We start from the raw sequence: 9264 nt of genomic DNA, 5'->3' as shown, positions 1-9264 counted from the left end.
AGGACAGAAAATAGAACAGATTGTAGCAAGGTTTCTCAACCTAGGCAACTTTAAGATGTGTGGACTTCAACTCCCAGAATTCCCTGGGGAATTCTGGGAGTTGAAGTCCACACAACTTACAGTTGCTAAGGTTGAGAAACCCTGGATTACAGAGCCAAGAGAAATGGCCTTCTTAAGGTCTCAGCTGTGGGAAAATGAAACCCCTGCCCCAGAGGTAGACAGTGTGTTCCCATTCTCCTAACTCAAAAATAACTCATCATGGGCATCCACAGGGAGAGGGGGTCAAAAAAAGTCAAGATGGCACCCACAACCCTGCCCTGTTTGACATGCATCATTCAGCTTGTGCAAATGCCTCACAGGGGTCTTTGTGGGGGTCAGAAAAGTCAAGATGGAGGCCACGGCTACTTGAGGCTTTGATCCATGCTTGTGGCCCCCATCTTGACTTTTTTGACCCCCTTGCAGATCCCTGCCTCTGAGAAATTTGCACGCGCTCAGGGCTCTAGGATCATGTTCAAGCACGGGAGAAGGATTTTATTTGGCGTGGCTTTTTTTTTCTTCTTGATGACAGTCTTGTTTTTGTGACAGGAAATGACTCAGCCTTGGAACCGAGACAGCAGATACTTTATTCAGCAACATTGGGTGGTCATTCCCCACCCCACTACCCCCCCCCCAATATAGTAATGCAGAAACAAATACACAGCCCTTTTCACAAAGCAACACGTTTTCTGCAAGAAAAGAAGGAAAATCCTATGAATTTAGGATTAATGGCTTTGATGATTAGAGAGAATGGATTATAGAAAGAAGAGACTATGTTGTAACCCTAGAGAAAGAGGTAAATTTATAATCATGCTTATAACTGCTGTAAAGAAAATGGGAAGCTACTTCTCTGGATCTCCGTTCCTTCTTCTCTATTTTACTTTTTCTTTCTTTCTTGCGCTTTTTACTTTCCCTTTGATCTTTTTCCCTTTCTTTCCTTTTTTCTTACTGTATGTTAGTTTGTATTAGTTTTTCACTTTCTTTTTAAAAATCTGGAATAAAATTATACAAGGAAAGGAAAGGAAAGGAAAGGAAAGGAAAGGAAAGGAAAGGAAAGGAAAGGAAAGGAAAGGAAAGGAAAGGAAAGGAAAGGAAATTATTTTCACCCTGATTCCATTCCAGGAGGGGATTACCAACTACGGTTCTCTTGCTCGATCATCATTTCTCTTCAATGACTCCAAGCAGACAAATAAGTCCATTCCCTTCTTTCTCACCCCATCCTCCATCTACGGCCAAATAGGGAAAGTTTTATCACATTTCCCTCCCTGCTTCCCCAGTATCTTCACGGTCCTAATGGCCGAGATGAATCAATCGGGTGTGTGCCTTCGCTGGGTAAACTTCCTCCCTGATAATATAACCATGATGTCAATATTTGAGAAATTATGGCTACTGACTTCACACGGCCCATTGCAAACAGTTTTGTCTGCTTCTCCGCTGTGGCTGAATCCTATCTGATTTTCAAACAGTTCCACGCAGGGCAAAAGCAGATGGCTCTGGTTAAACGCAACCCTCCGGTCCTTAGACCCTAAATAGTGCTGCCCTCATTGCCAATTCCTCTTCTGCCCAGCAACGAGGGCTTGAAATAACATGGTATCCGTCTGCTGAATACCCAGTCGCAAGTGTGGGAATGCTCCATGCCTGCGACCTGTCAGTTGGACGTAGCTCTCTTCTGAAAAGAAGGGGTTTAGTGCTCTTCTGAAAGGCTGCTAAACCTGTGTCGAAAAATAGACTTCTGACAGACCATAGGCATGGTGGGACAGCCCAGGACAGTGTTGTCCAAACTTGGCCACTTTAAGATGAGTGGACTTCAACTCCCAGAATTCCCCAGCCAGCATGGCTGGCTGGGGAATTCTGGGAATTGAAGTCCACTCATCTTAAAGTGGCCAAGTTTGGACAACACTGGCCCAGGGCGAAGCAGGAGGGGCAACAGATAATGAGAAAGCTCCATCCTGGAGAACCGTTGCAAGGAAGTGGCTGATCCAGCACCCAGTGACCAAGGGTTCCGCGTCTGACCTCGTGGCCAGCAGCATCCAGATTGGCCCGTGGAAGCTGGAATGGAGTAGGCAAAATATCAGCCCGCCCACCCAATAGTAGGAAGAGGTAGAGGTGTAGTGTGGGTGCTTGGAGATCCCTACATCCCTATTCCAGCCACTGCATTCTGGACCAGCTTTAGCTCCCCAGTCTTCTTCCAGGGCAGGCCAATGTGGAATGTGTTGCACTAGTCCGGTCGAGAGGGGCTGGCAGGGAGAAATGCCTCCTGCTACAGGAGAGATCACCAGTCGAGCCAAGGGGAAGCTGTGCAAAAGTCCTCTTGGCCACAGCTGCCACTTGCTCTCAAGCGGGAGCTGTGAGTCCGAGAAGACCCCCAAATTGTGAAGTGATCCAACTGCACCTGGGGAAGTGCCCCTACATCTTCAGAGTTAACAAGGGACTCTCATTGGAATTGGTAGGGTGTCAAGTCAAAGCTACTCCATCTGGCTGGGATGGAGGCTCAGCCTGTTCCTTCCCATCCAGACTTGGACAGCATCCCGGTGCTGGACAGCACCTTGACGGTATCGCTTCTTCCACCAAGATTTACAATGGGGGGCCCTCAGCTTACTCTTAAAACCTGACCCCACCCTCCAAGGCAGCTTCCACCCAACAACCTCAGCACACACTCCTGGTCCACTCTCAACCTTAAGGAGAGAAGCTCCCGCGCTCGATCCTTCCATTCACCCTCTCCCTGATCTTGTTCTCAGCACGGTCAGCCGGATGGGGAATCATTCTGGAAGGCCACTCTGCGTCTTGACTAAACTGGCAAGGTTGCCACAACGCACTGAACAACAACAACAATTACAAAAGATGGTTTACACACCAGAGTCACCAAGCAAATCGCATAACAGCTTAGCGATGGAACCAGGTCGGAGAATCATGTCAAAGAAAAGTGGGACTGTGTAGAATGTCACAGGATGGACAGGATTCAGGAAATTAAATTCAAGACACAGGGCCAGCACCAACAGCTCTCTTTTAGCCCAGCCTACCTTACAAGGTTATTGAGGGAGGGGGGAATGGAAAAGAAACCAGCTTGATTCTTGTCAGAGAAGGTAATGGTGAAGAGATAGATGCTGAGATGGTGAGGGAGAAAAAGATAAAGTTGATGCCCAGGTATGATATAAGAGAAACAGGAAAAAAAACATGTAACTCAGGATAATTAATTGGGTAGATTCTTAGGAGCAGCTTGGTGCTTTGCCAAAAATAACAGAAATCAGATGAAGATCAAATAAAAAGTTGCAGGAACTCTTTTCAGGGTTCCAAAATAATTTGCGATAACTTACCAAGCATTTATAACAGTAACCATAATTATGAAATCAATTTTAGATTTATTTGACAAGATATCCAATGCCTAGAGTAATCTAATGTATTTTATTGGATTAAAGAGAGAGAGAGAGAGAGAGAGAGAGAAATCTGCATTTCTTTAAGTGTAGATTTAAGCGGTTAAATGCCCAGGCCCCAATCCTACTCTAGTTGCAGGCCAGCAGTCACACCTAATAACGGATAGGCCTGAAGAGAGCTGCACACGGGCCAGGTTTACACAGAACAACATGGCTTGTTTCTTCATTGGTATCATATACCTAAACTCTTGCTTTGGAATACATCCAACAAGATGTTTAGCGAGATCCACAAGCATCACAGCATGCATAAGCCAACTTCTCCTCACATTGGCTATGCACAAAGATGGTTTCCTCCTTTGTGGATTTGGAGCAACAAGATCAGACACTTTTATTTTGCCTTATTGTGCAGGAATGCCAAAGACCTGCTCGTTGATTGCTTTTTATCCCAGTCTTCCATCCCAAACTCTCTTTCCTTTTATTGGCACAACAACCCTGAAGGGTAGAAGAGGCTCAACCCTGCTGACTCCAGATGATCTTGAGCTAACGGGACCTGAATGCTAATTTCCTTGGTCTGAATCAGATGCCGGGCACTAACATCATGCTGGCTTTCACATTCATTGACTGGCCATCAATTTTCCTCTTCTTTGGTTTATCTGTTTAAAATTGGAGTCCACTCTAACTGAACCCTTTGGGGATAACTCCACCGCAGACAGAAACTATGTCAGACGGGGAGGCTTGCTCTCAAAATGTACATCAAAAAATGAATAAAGGTCAAGAACTTGTACTAATAGCATGATACAGCCATATATAATCTATAAAAGGAAATCGGATGAATTTCAGTCTAGCAGTGTTACAACTGAGATGAACTGGGAAAGTCTATAAAACTTTAGATCTAGTTTTTTTCATATTTTTACTTTTCTGTATTTTTGGCTTCGACCTTGAACAGTGGCAAAGGCTTTGCAGCATGGAAATATTGTAATTGTTTTTACCGCTTTCCTTTTTGTATTAAAGTTGAGGCCAGCCAGTCAGCTGGCCCTCCTTCTCCTCCTCCTCCTCTTTTGCTTAATTTTCATTGTGTATTTGCATAACTTTGCATAATCATGCAACTTTTACATTTCAAAATCTGCAAGCTGTACAGACTTTTTTTTAAAAAAAAAAATGCTAAATCAACCCTTGGGATTGCTCATATCGCCCAGAATTTGGGGCTTGTGCCATGTGCTCCCACTATAAACCTACCCGATGAAAACAGATATAATCTTTCAAACTTCTTCTACAACTCTGTATCTATCGCTGCATTAGCACAAGATATGGCAGCCCTTGACTGTGTTAGAAACGCGGCAAATTCATTGTTATAGTCCCAAAGAGAAACAATTTACTTTGCAAACATAAAAAGCAAAGGGCAGTGATTACTTGGAAAAGACAATAAAAGTTGCTCACTATAACACTAACATAGTTTTGTATAAGCTACTCAAGATGGCATCCACAACCGTGCAAAGACCCACCCTTTTTAATCCACCAGGCAAGAGTGGGGCTTCAATTGTAGGATTGTGGCTGCCATCTTGACTTTTTTGACCCCCCTTCCTGCAGGCACCCCTGAATAGGATTTCGTTTCAGAAACTGGATCTTCTTGATGACTCCTTAACTGCGTTCAAATGTTGGTTTGATTTTAAATTTACAAAATAAAGTTGATAGCTAAAGAGAAGCCTCCAGATCCCAGAGTGTCGTATCTCCAAAGGAGAGGGAAGAAGAGAGAAGAAGAGAGAATTGGTACGCGCGTCTGCTGAGTTTTCCATAGGTATTGGAACAGACCTCAAAAGGACAGAATTGCAGCCATTGCAGGCAAGTTGTGTGATCCTGAGCGACTTGGATTTTGAAAATATTTTTTTTAAAACCATACACTGATTTGGAAATGTCTGCATATTTGGGAACTTTATTTCAGGCTGAAGCAAAAACTGAAACAAAACTGAATAAGGCTTTACAGTTTTAATATAAGGACCTTGGATTTGCATTATGGATTACTCATCATTACCTTAAAAACTGTATGACTCAAATGGGTATGATATTCACAAAGAGCTGACACAGTCTCTTTGTGTGTGTTTGTGTGTATTTATATACCCAGGGCATGTGGTAGAAAATTCTTAACATCTGATTTTTCTGTCCTGTCATCCTGGACTAACAACTCAGTTGCCAAGTCTGGACTTGCCATCTTGTTGAGAATATATTAATGTCACTGAATGATTGCAGCTTTATCCCAAGCTTCAGTGGATGAGTGCTGATTCATAAGAAACTAAAGACACAATGGCTAATACCGGCTTGAAATTGGAGTCAAATTGTTACTCTGAGTGATTGCTCTGGAGCATTCTGTACTAAACATCCTTGTTGCATGACATATATGTAGAGATCTGGGCATTCCCGCTGAGATCTTAGTGAAAGAACAAGACGGAATGTGGTTCATTTCATTGTGATGATAAAATACTAAATCCACCAGTTGGACACTGGTAATTATGTTGGACATAATTAATGCAGAGAAATAGTCCTTTCTCAACTGGGAAACAAAGCACAGATGAATGTGTTGGGTTGAAGGCTGGTGTGAAGCATCTGAAAGGGTGGGGGGTGGGAAATAATGCGATGTCAATTCTAGCCATTGCCAGAAGAAGACCCAGGTAGGAAACAATCTTTTTTTCCAAAGATTCCAGGTTATTGCAACTGACGGTGGGTAGGAAAGACATAAGAAGTCTGAATCTTATTTTCTCTAAATATGGCTTGAGTCTGATGCACAAATATCCCTAAAATTCTTTTATAACTTTCATGACATCGATAATAAAGTTTGGATTGTTGGAGACTGGGGGGCCTGTTGAATTGGTTCCAGTTCAGCCTGCCAGAGGGAAGCCAGGCAGGTCAAAAATCATGTCCTGCTTGAAGTAAGAAGGTCGGGGACAAAGGGAGGAACACAAGGACCAGCAAACTGCCTTTACAGAGTTGAGATTGGTGAAGATCTGTAAAAACATGTTTTTTGTACAGAAGGACTCATGGTCTTGACATTTCCTAGTAGGGCTGGAAACTCTGTTGTTTCCTGTCAGAGTAACAATGCTGGGTAGACTATTATGTCCTATAACTGCCTGGGTGGAGACCATTTCTTCAACCAAGCCTTCCCTTGGTTTATCATTGTTATTTTCCCTACCTCCCATCATACCATTAAAAGGCCAGGAATACCTTCATATCAACAAAGCAGCATTGACCTGAGGCTTTCTTTGATCTAGGTTCTGAATTAATTTGTTAATTATTGGAGGTTCACCAAACTTTGGGAGAACATTTCAGAAGCGGTGGGATTGTTACTTTGAAAGAAAAAAAAAAGATGGCTGTTGAACGAATAGCAATGCTTCGTGACATCATCAGGTGATTCTATATCAGGGTTCTACCGCCTTCTCCAAGCAACCTCCGTTCATGGTGGGGTCTCTTGACCCTTCTGAGCAACAGTCAAAGAAGCTGGTCATCTGCCAGCAAAATGTCATTGGAGCTGCTTATAGAATCAAGGCGAGCCCTACCGTTAGGCTGAGCAAGGCATCTATTTCAGGCGTTCAATGCTAGGGAGGGCAACTCTTCTTGAGATGTCCAGTTGTCCTTCTCCATTGGATGAAAATCCAGTGCATGATACCAACTCTGTGTGTGGTGAGCCCCTAGACTAGTTTACTGTCTAAAGCAGTGTTTCTCAACCTTGGCCACTTGAAGATGTGTGGACTTCAACTCCCAGAATTCCTCAGCCAGCTGGGGAATTCTGGGAGTTGAAGTCCACACATCTTCAAGGGGCCATGGTTGAGAAACACTGCTCTAAAGGGCAATGAAGAATGCCTTCCCTCTACAACTGAAAGGGGGAGTGGGCCCTTTTTTCACAACAAACTATCACGGTAGAGCCTCATGGTTCTTAGAGTAACAAACAGCTTTTCAGGTCCTTTCCCTTCAGACCAAGCTTCCCCCCACCTTAAATTCCAGCCTCTTGACCAGGGGCTTATAATTTAAATGTGTAAGTGGTTTACTTTTCATCATCTAGATTTTCAAATGATTTTATTTTATTTTTTGGAGGGTTTGATGAGGCTGTGCTGTCTATCTATAACCACAAAGGCTCAAAGATGTATTTTTCAGAATCTCCGAGTGCTGACTTATATGGAGAACCCAAATAAGACCTGACAGATATTTGCAGCTTCTTTTCAAAGACGGCAGCTTAGGTGGTAACTACTCAAGGAACTATCTAATTGTCATATGATCCTAAGGAAATTCTGTTGACTCGTCTTCACTTATCTTAGAATTGAGGCAACTGCTGAGGGAGAAGTCCTCTCCTCATAGCTCCTTAGGGGCTAGGGAGAAAAAAAGTCTAGCACAGCAATAATTGTCTTATTAAGTTGAAAACATGCCTTTTAAAAAAAAAAATCTCTAAACCTCTCGCAGCAGGAAACATTTGCGCTTAAGAGGTTCTCTTGGGAACAAGACGCTGCTTTGTGGCTTCATCTAAATCTCTCCGTAAGATTTTTGGCAAGCGTGTCTAGGGGGAGGGGGGGTCAAAGAAGTCAAGATGGAGGCCATAACCACGGACTCACCACTTTTCCATATGCACCACAATGTGGTTGTGATTGCCATCTTGACTTTTTTGACCCCCCTCCTGACAGATGTCTCTGGGTTTGGGGGTTTAAGTGCATACATAGGACTCTTCCAGACATGAGGAGGTCCATTCACGATATGAACCCTCTGCTGTTCACATAATGCCTTAGCCAGGTTATGGCTAAAATACCCAAATTTGTATAATTATTTCTGTTTCTCTCATTAAAAACACTTCCCGACCAGTTCTCCATGTCCAATATTGGCCAGGAAGATCAAGTGCTAATTGGCTGTCAGTTCTTTACAAGCACTGTACATCTTTATGTGTTTAGAAGTGAACATGCAAGCTTTGGTTTCTTATTTATTTTGCCCATGCTCATAACACCTTAAAGTTGAGAAAATCAAAAGAGCCCTGATAAATCCTGGGTACATTTTCAAGCAGAATCAGAAAAGTTAAGAGAGATGCTTATGGAAAAACCATTTTCATGGCCTGAAATTAGAGCTGACAGATTTCGGTTGCAAAAATTAAAAATAAAATATTAACAGGATGGATGGATGGATGGATGGATGGATGGATGGATGGATGGATGGATGGATGGATGGATGGATGGATTGATCTGCATCTACATTATCTTTCTACCACCTCCATTACATTCTTCAATGGCTTCATTCCTTTGATCTACAAGATAAAACAGCGTAGTAATAATTCTTTTCAATACCCATTTTTTCTTATGATTTGCAACCAAAATAGGCACTGGGATCCACTTAGGCCTTCCTAGAGCTGTATGTAATCATATTTAGCAGAACTGCCGCCTTCACATTTTTCTAAGTTATTTTTAAAAATGTACATGTTTAAACTCACTTTCATGGTTTTATTTTAAGGAGGTGACAAATTTGTGGCTTGCAGTCTTCAGACCTCTGATGAATTGGCATGGTTATAGGCTGAGGTCTCACTGATGCCCAGCATTTGCTATCGTTTAATGAAGGGTAAAAAATAGCAGCAACAACAGGCACGTTTGTCTCTTTTCTGTCTGATCCTTACTGGAAGTAACCTTAGAGTTACAAGGCCTTCCCTAAGGATTTTCGACGTAGTGGAGATTCAAGCAACATTTTAGCATATCACACGTTCTCTTTGCTTCTTCCTTCACCATGAAAGCAAACAAAGATGCTGTCATTGCCCAGTTCAATCAGGAAACTGCTTTTCTCAAAGCAAGCCAGGCTGCAGAGGTATCCACAGGTTGGTCAAAAAAGTCAAGATGTCAGTCGC

The sequence above is a fragment of the Python bivittatus genome, unplaced genomic scaffold (genome assembly GCF_059951505.1).
Source record: "Python bivittatus isolate LINGU-HERP-01145 unplaced genomic scaffold, Pbiv_v1 ctg000610_np1212, whole genome shotgun sequence".
NCBI classification, from domain to species: domain Eukaryota; kingdom Metazoa; phylum Chordata; class Lepidosauria; order Squamata; family Pythonidae; genus Python; species Python bivittatus.
This window is presented reverse-complemented; position numbering follows the sequence as displayed.